Here is an 8721-nt window from a genome sequence, read left to right as displayed (position 1 = left end):
GTGTCACAGTCTGGTGGAGGTAGACTGTAGGAATTTGTAAAGAGGACCCAAAATGCAGACACAAAAGGAACGTGGAACCAAAACTTGGGTATTAACAAAAAGCGAGCCGTTTAATGAGGCTGGTAAGAAATGTACAAACAAAGAGCAAGGCTAACTGAAGCAAAACTAACATTAACCTAAACTGGGAGAACTAAACAAACAAGAACAACCTGGACATGAAACATGACGTGAACAACAGACGACCTGACAAAGGACGAACAGAAACACACAGACTAAATACACACAAGGGTGATTAGGGGAAGTGGAAACACATGGGGAAACAGCTGACACTAACGAGAAAAAGGAAGCAAAGCTGACTACACTGACGTAGGACATGGACCTTCAAAATAAAAGAGGCAACGTGAGACGCAGACATGACAATACAAACTTGACAGGGGTAGAAGACACAAGAGGAATCTAATAAACAAATGAACTTAGATAACCTAATGAACTTAAACATAAACCATAAACATCAAAAATAAACTAAAACTCAAAACGCTGGGTCAAACGACCCAGATTCGTAACAAGAAGTCGATCACACCAACACAACTCATTCTTTCTTTGCTGTTTGTTTGTAATCATTCATGCTCAGTATCATTCAGTTTACAGTCTCCTTGTGCTAATAATGTTTCTTATTATTATAAAGGACGACCGTGGCTCAGGGGGTTGGGAAGCGTATCTGTAAGTGGAAGGTCACCGGTTCAATCCCCGGGCTCTCTGTCCTGGTCGTTGTGTCCTTGGGCAAGACACTTTACCCTACTGGCGTTGGCCAGAGGAGCCGATGGCGCAATATAGCAGCCTCACTTCTGTCAGTCTGCCCCAGGACAGCTGTGGCTACAACCGTAGCTTGCCTCCACCAATGTGAGAGTGAATGAATAATGGCATTGTAAAGTGCTTTGGGTGCCTTAAAAAGCGCTATATAAATCCAATCCATTATTATTATTTGTTGTTTGGGACACAAGAGAACAGGTGTGTCATAAAAAGAATTATGATACAGAATAACGTGTCTGTTTGCGTCACTCTACATTTACTTTTGTTCAGTCATAAGTAAAGAACATTTTATTTATTATCATTTGGTTATTGTTACCACCATTACTTTACTTAAATTGTTTGCATAGTTACACCATTGTTAGTCACATATCTGCACCACGAACTTGTACAGAAAGTACAGCACTGATGTTTTATATAAATGTCACATTTTGTATTATATGTCATCACTACTACCACATACACTGAAATAAAAGCTGACACCACTGCACATTGTAAGCTGTTACTGGGACATCAGATACAAATTCTGCACTGGTGTTGTCATCATCCCTCAGTGGCCTAAAGGAGACATTAGACCGCAGTGTTACTCAGACCATACAGTGTGTTTCAGAGTCAGATTTGTGAAGAAAAACAACTGACAATATATTTGTTCAGGAAATGCAAAGATTTGCTTTTAAAAGAATGTACAGCTGGAATATGAAAAGTCAAAATGGACAAAGTTTTAATACAAAAAAAGTTAAAAAACATACAGAAGGAATAACCTTACAATGCCACTATTTACTGGGAAAAATCCAAAGTATGTTCTTTATCTAATTATTTTAAGAAATTCTGACATTTCATAATGTCTAAAGTAGTGGTTGGCTAATTGTCTGACCTTCCACCAGATAACAATTAGCAGGGCTTTAATTAAAAAAAAAAAAAACAATTTAAAAGCCCATTATAAAATGGAGTGGGTGGAAACAAGTGTGAGGTGTGTTTTGTGACAGAAGGATATCATCAATAGGGAAAATGAAAGTTGCTATGATGTATGGTTTCAAGACAGTGGCCCAAACAAAAAGACAGGAGGCCGAGGTGGAGGTGGCAGAGCTGAAAATGTTAAGGTTTTCACTGGGAGTGACCAGAATGACGTTTCTGTGTCTGTGGGGTCATCTTGTCTAATTTCAAAGGATAAAATTGTGATTTAATTTGATAGTTTAAAACTAATAAATAAATAAAAAACATATGTGCAGAAACAATCATTTTTACTTGATGCAGTCAAAATTGATTGTGTCTCCATTTGTGAATTGATTTGAAATAAACCTTGTTTTTTTCCAGCATTATAACTTCAGTTCGCGGCGGTTTTCACCTTCTGTTCTCTCCGTGTCTCAGGCCTGCCTCTGTGCCGACACGTGAGATGCACCTCATTGTGGAGGATGTCATAAAAATGGGTGGAGCTCACAGTCAAAGGTTAGAGCTTTATTCACAATGTGCTTATAAAAACTACCAGAAAAAGCTGCTGGCGTCTCTGCTTGCCCATTTCCATCTTTGGTTATCGGAGACTGACATGCCTGTAAAACAGAGATAGCTGCAGCAAAAAAACAATTAGAGCTCTCGACTGTGTACTCAACTCCCCCTGGCTTCTGCTCCACGGCTGCTGAGTGAGCCCTCATCTGGGACTCTCCTCAGCTCTTTCTGGGACAGTGGCGCGGCTGCCCCTATGTTGGTCTTCCTTGGTCTCTTGTGTTCTGGGGGCCTCTGGATGTCTGGAGTTTTGATCTCCTCCATACCTGCTTCATGCCCTGGAGGACGGGGCTGTGGCCCCCCCACACCCTCTAGCAGATCATTACATGAAGGAACCTTTTAAAAAACAAAAAACAAACGCGTCCATGCTCACAGGTGTACACACGTGTGATCACACCCACAAACTACACCCTTTTTGGCTCCTACCTCAAAGCACACTGTGTTCTGTTGATCTTATGTGCTGCACAATAATGTTTAATATTTAGTATTTACTGTCATATTCCCATATATCATTGTGATGTTGTTTATTCTATTACTCTTGTTCTCTTCTGCTTGTTTTCTTTTTTCTTTCTCAACAGGTGATCCAGGTGATTGATATATGCATTTTTTTTTTTTTGCTGCCCATTCTGTTGGTTTTTGTTTTTTGCCCTTCTCCCCCGCCCCTCTTCTCAGCTGTTTCTCTTTCCCTCTTTCTTTCTCCCCTTCTTTCCCCCAGTCAAGTCTGTCCCGTATTCCATCCATCCATCCATTCGCTTCCGCTTATCCTTTTCTGGGTCGCGGGGGGCGCTGGAGCCTATCCCAGCTGTCATAGGGCGAAAGGCGGGGTACACCCTGGACAGGTCGCCAGTCTGTCGCAGGGCTAACATATAGGGACAGACAACCATTCACACTCACATTCACACCTAGTGACAATTTTGATTAATCAATTAACCTATCCCCACAAGCTGCATGTCTTTGGACAGTGGGAGGAAGCCGGAGTACCCGGAGAGAACCCACGCAAACACGGGGAGAACATGCAAACTCCACACAGAAAGACCCCGGCCTGATGGTGGAATTGAACTCAGGACCTTCTTGCTGTGCGGCAACAGTGCTAACCACCGTGCCACCGTGCTGCCCAATAAACGAATAAACAATAAAAGGTGAATCAAATGGACCATTATGGCAAGGCTGGGATGGTCAATTTGGTAAAGTAAATCCGTTGGGCATCTTTCTTTGCCTTTAGACAACAATTCTGATGGCAAAAGAGCCAAACGGGACAGGCAAAAAAAAAAAAAAAAAAAAAAAAAAAAAAGAGCTCTCGACTGTGGCCACAAGATGGCAGAAATGTAAAAAAAATAAAAAATAAAAAAAGATACTCCCATTATTGGTGAAGTCTTTCCTGTCTTTTTTGAAGATTTTTTTTTTTTATTTCCTTTAAAGTAGATTGAAAGCACAAAATGAACAGAAATTAAGACAGAAATGAAGCTGAAATTAAACATGAAAACAAATAAAGGTATGTTTTACCCATAGATTTTGACATCATAATTAAGTGGCCAAAAAAATTTCGTCATTTAGCTAAAAACACAAAATAAAATTTGATTCAATTTTATTCATAAAATGACAAATCGCAGCAACAGTTTCCTCAAGGCACATGATATTCTAAGGTAAAGACCCTACAAAGATAGATATAAACCAGATAAAACCTCAACAGTCTCCCTTCTAATAAAAAGAAATCTCTGGCACAACCAGGCTCAGGGAGGGGCAGCCATCTGCCATGACGGTTTGGGAGTGAGGGAAGAAAGACAGGACAAGAACAGGATACACTGTCCAAGAGGGTCAGAGCTTAACAATAACTAATGACCAAGCTTTACAAGGTTTTAATACAAGTGTATTGATGTTCCGCAGATAATAAGGCAGCAGTAATGGTGTGTTTTTTAATCAGAGGTTTGAGTTTTGAAATTGAACAGGTATACACACACATACACTGTGAATTTTATATTGGCTTCACTTTTTACAAGCAGGCCTTTATTTCAAACAGACCAACAGAGATTATTGTCAATTTTGTTCTATTTCATTTTTTAGAAAAATTATATGAATACCAAAGTGCCAAAAAGTGCAATTGAAGCTGGCTGATAAAAGGGAGTCAGTCAGGGAGTCAAACTCCAACTTTACACAAAACACATGCCCTGTGAGAGAAGGATGGACAGGTAAATGGTGCGTGCAAGGGGGTGATGAAGACATTTAGATGATGAAGAAATTTACGTCAGCTGTCAAATCCAACAGTGACTTCAACACACCTCAGAACGTGTCCCAACTCGATGACTTGGCTGACATCAGTAAATCTGCCCTGGGTAGATGTAGACTAGGAGGTCAAGAAATAAAAAGAACTAAACAGCACTAACTTTGTAACAGTTAGAGACAGTATTTTTATGCTTCTTTATCTAATACAGATGTTTTAAAAGGTCTTTTATAAAATCTCCAGATGTTTGTGCATATTGGTACATTTAAGATGAGTGTCAACTTATTCAGGTTGTAACTCGATGTAACAGAACCACAGCAGACTTGACCACATGGCAATGCTTTTCACACACACTTTATTTTTACGGTTGCTGTTTTACAATTGGCTACACCTTTGCAGCTCGCAGCCAAACACATTACCAACAACAACAATTACAGCAGAACCAAGTTCAGACTTTAAGCAGGGCATGATTGCAGATGCCGCTCAGGTGTGTCCGTCTGCAGTGCCAACCACAGACCACGGCCCGCCACATACCCCCATCACCCGACTGTGGCCAGCCCCTGGCCTAGTGACAGGTGTCTGTTTAGGTGACCACCCACGTATACAGCGGCGCTAGTAATGAGGTGGGTCCAGGTTCCGCCCGCATGTGAAGCAGCGGTTCCGGAGCTGGTCTGTGGGCCACCAGTGTGGCAATTGGCAGGAGTGCAGCAATTATGGCCGTGAGCCGGGGCTCATAGGCAGCTCAACGGGTGGCAGGTGTACTGGGAATCCATCCCACCTGCCAAACCATCCTACCTGTTGCTTCTATGCATGCGCACAACACGAAATAAAGTGCAAAACCGTCCTACCTTTGTGAATGTGACCTACAAGCATATTTTAACAGCTAAAATTCAGTGGCAAATCATCCTACCTTTGTTAATAAGAGCTAGAAACACACTCTTACGGGTAAAATTAAGTGCCAAACCATGCTACCTACAGCACACGGCCAGTCCCTCCAGCACCCCGACCTCCAGCTCAGGCGGAAAACGTCCTACTTTGTCAAAACATCCTACCGTAGCGTAAATTTATAGTCATGTCTACCAATCCGTGCTGTCTTATCAGAATATACTACCTTACGTGGTTTATGCCTCCATTGTACATATCTATAGGTAGGTATTTATTTAGGCAGGAGGACTAACATTAATTGACAAGGTTTACACTGTACGCCAGTTTACAGAAGTTTAGAAGTACTAAATCAAGACTTCAAATATGACTTCAACTGAGACTCCAAATTGGAGTATTTTTGCACTGGTGAGAATAGATTTCTTAATATACATCAGAGTTAAAGAGAATATAGTTTGTGATTGCTTGCAACATTATAATATTGCGGTTAATGGGTGTAAGAATACAAAATAGAAAATGGGCCTGGAATGGGAACAAAGAACTGGGGTGCAGGGCAGGAGGACAATCAACCCCCACCCTCAGGGCAGGAAGCAAGAGTTACTGAGGGTGAGGGGCAGACAAAGGGCAAACGGACACTACCTTAAAAGGAGATGGGAGTCAGGGTGTCAGCACCCTTGGCCACTGTACTAGTGTATTTCCATTGCGGGGGTGTTTACTGTAGGGGGTTGGGGGGGACCAGAGGTTATACTGTAACTGTTGTGTGGAGTTCTTTAGAACAGCCTTTAGCATAGGATTGCATAGGAATGCAGTGTGCTGATCTCCAAATGCATCTGTAAGAATAATGGGTAATAAAAGGATTGTGTAAAATATGGAAACATCTCAGCGTGATCTCTACCAGGACCAAAAGAATCACAGAGACCGGCGTTGTCTCAACAGCACAAAAACCAAAATGCATACTAGCTTGAAAAGTTAACAAATTGACAACAGCTTAAGGAAAACTGTAATAAAGAAGTAAAACATATAATACTAACTGTTTTTCACATGCACGAGATTGGAGTAGGATCAAATAATAGGTGCGTGCTATTAACACCGAAAACATGGCCGTTTTGAGTTGTGCGCATGCGCAGTAACAACAAGTGGGACAGCTTGATAGGTAGGGTGTTTTGTCAGGTGGTTGCTCCACCGCCCTCCTCCAGGTAGCGAGCACCTGACAAAACACCCTACCTATCAAGCTGTCCCACCAACCATCAAACCATCCTACCCGTTGTTTCTGCGCATGCGCACAACACAAAATTAAGTGGCGAACCGTCCTGTATTTGTGAATATTAGCTAGAGAAATACTCTGATATGTAAAATTTATTGCCAAACCATGCTACCTTTGTGAATGTGACCTACAAGCATACTTTAACGGGGGGAAATGACCCGTGTGGCACTTAATTTTACTCGTCAGAGTATTTTTCTAGCTAATATTCACAATGGTAGGACGGTTCGCAACTTAGTTTCGTGTTGTGTCTGGACCTCCTCCACTCCCACGCCTTCGGGGTGGCGGAGGTGTCAGCCAGGACCAGATCAGCAGCTCAGGTGCGTCCGCCTCCTCTGCACCGGCACCGCAGACCATACCCCGCCACACTCAACTACCCATGAAAGTGTCATGCTGTTCCCAGGCCTGTGTTGTTGGACTGCTTGTGCAATTTATATGAAATTTGCTGGCATGTACACAAGGATGTAGCTTTTTCAGCAAGGCAGCTTAAATAAGGTAAAAGAGTTACAGAGTCAGTGATCTACATGCAAAAAATAATGTATCATTTAGTTAAACACGACAGTTTGGTGCACCTCCCTAAGAGTTTTACCCTCAAGTTACATGCTTAAGGTTCAGACAGCACGACATCAGCCTGATTATAGCCCAAATTCAACAACGTATGGTGTCACTCTGGATTTTGATCTCCAAAAAAAAAATCATACACAATAGTTCATTTTCACCTTATATGCTGTGTCATAATGAAAGGATTTTTGTCTTTTTGAGTCTTTCATGATGGTCATGCCCATTTGGTTCTCCCGGAGGTTTCTTCCTGTTAAAAGGGAGTTTTTCCTTCCCACTGTCGCCACAGTGCTTGCACATAGGGGGTCATATGATTGTTGGGTTTTTCTCTGTATTTATTATTGTAGGATCTACTGTACAATATAAAGCGCCTTGAGGCGACTATATAAATAAATTGAATTGAATTTCATGAGATTAACTGTTATGATCACAGAGGATTCAGTTGGCAATTAGGTGAAACGCTTGAGGACTCACACGCAGGACTCAGAGGCACTGTTGGTATTTATTACAGTTCCACCAGGTGTATATACAAATAGTGCAGGGGTAGTGCTATATACAAAGCAGTGACAGGGAAAAGGCTCCGGGAAATTCCAGGTAGGGAAAAGACACTTGCTCCTCTTCTGACTCTCTCCTATCGTGACCAGTCTCTCTCCAAACACTCACAAAAAAACAGGAATCCACTCAGGGAATGCAGGGTCGGGTCCAGGGGATCTATGTACAGAAGGAAACACACGTTAGGGGTTTTGCGCAGGGAAACGAAAGAGAACTTGCTCAGAGCTGGGCTGCACTGACGCGAGTCACACACAACGATCCAGCGATGAGTAGAAGCCACTCCCTGGCTTAAAGGCTGGCTGCACTGATGAGGCCCAGGTGTTTCGTCTTCAGAGGGGCGTGGGCCGAGGGCGTGAACCCGCCATGAGTTCCACCCTGGCGAGAGAGCGAGAGAGAGAGCAAGAGAGAGAGAGAACACTACTAGTCAGCGGCCTGCTGATCCCCTGACCGTGACAGAAACTCTAAAACTTATGCCATTCACACTGCCTCTGTTGTTGTTGTCCATTTATTTCCTTTCCTGTAATTGCTAGCTTGCCCTTCCTCCTGATGTACTTTGTGAAACAAAGTTTGATAAAGAAGCTGCATATAGTCTGTCTTATCTCTCAGTCATGAAATGGCATGTTTTTATGACTTTACAATTGCCCAATCTGACAGAGTTACGCTCAAAACAAAACAAAAAAAATGTAATTTGAATGTGACTTTTGCATTTCTTTGCAGTAAGAAAGGAATGTTCTTAACTTAAGATTTCCAAAATATACTTATGAATAATAATAATAAAACTCCCCAAGTATAAAGCACAAGTCAGGTTTGATTTTTACTAAACAACAAATGAAATGTATTGAAATTACACTTTCAAAGGGACTTGTTATGCTAATTTCAAATTCATTTTTTGAATTCTTGTGCTCTGCTAGCATAGCTGAACAGTTTAAAATAATCCTTATTT

Source organism: Aulonocara stuartgranti, assembly GCF_965226115.1.
Source record: "Aulonocara stuartgranti genome assembly, chromosome: 5".
Taxonomy (NCBI): Eukaryota; Metazoa; Chordata; class Actinopteri; order Cichliformes; family Cichlidae; genus Aulonocara; species Aulonocara stuartgranti.
The sequence above is the reverse complement of the archived record's forward strand: the minus strand, read 5'-3'. Positions refer to the sequence as shown.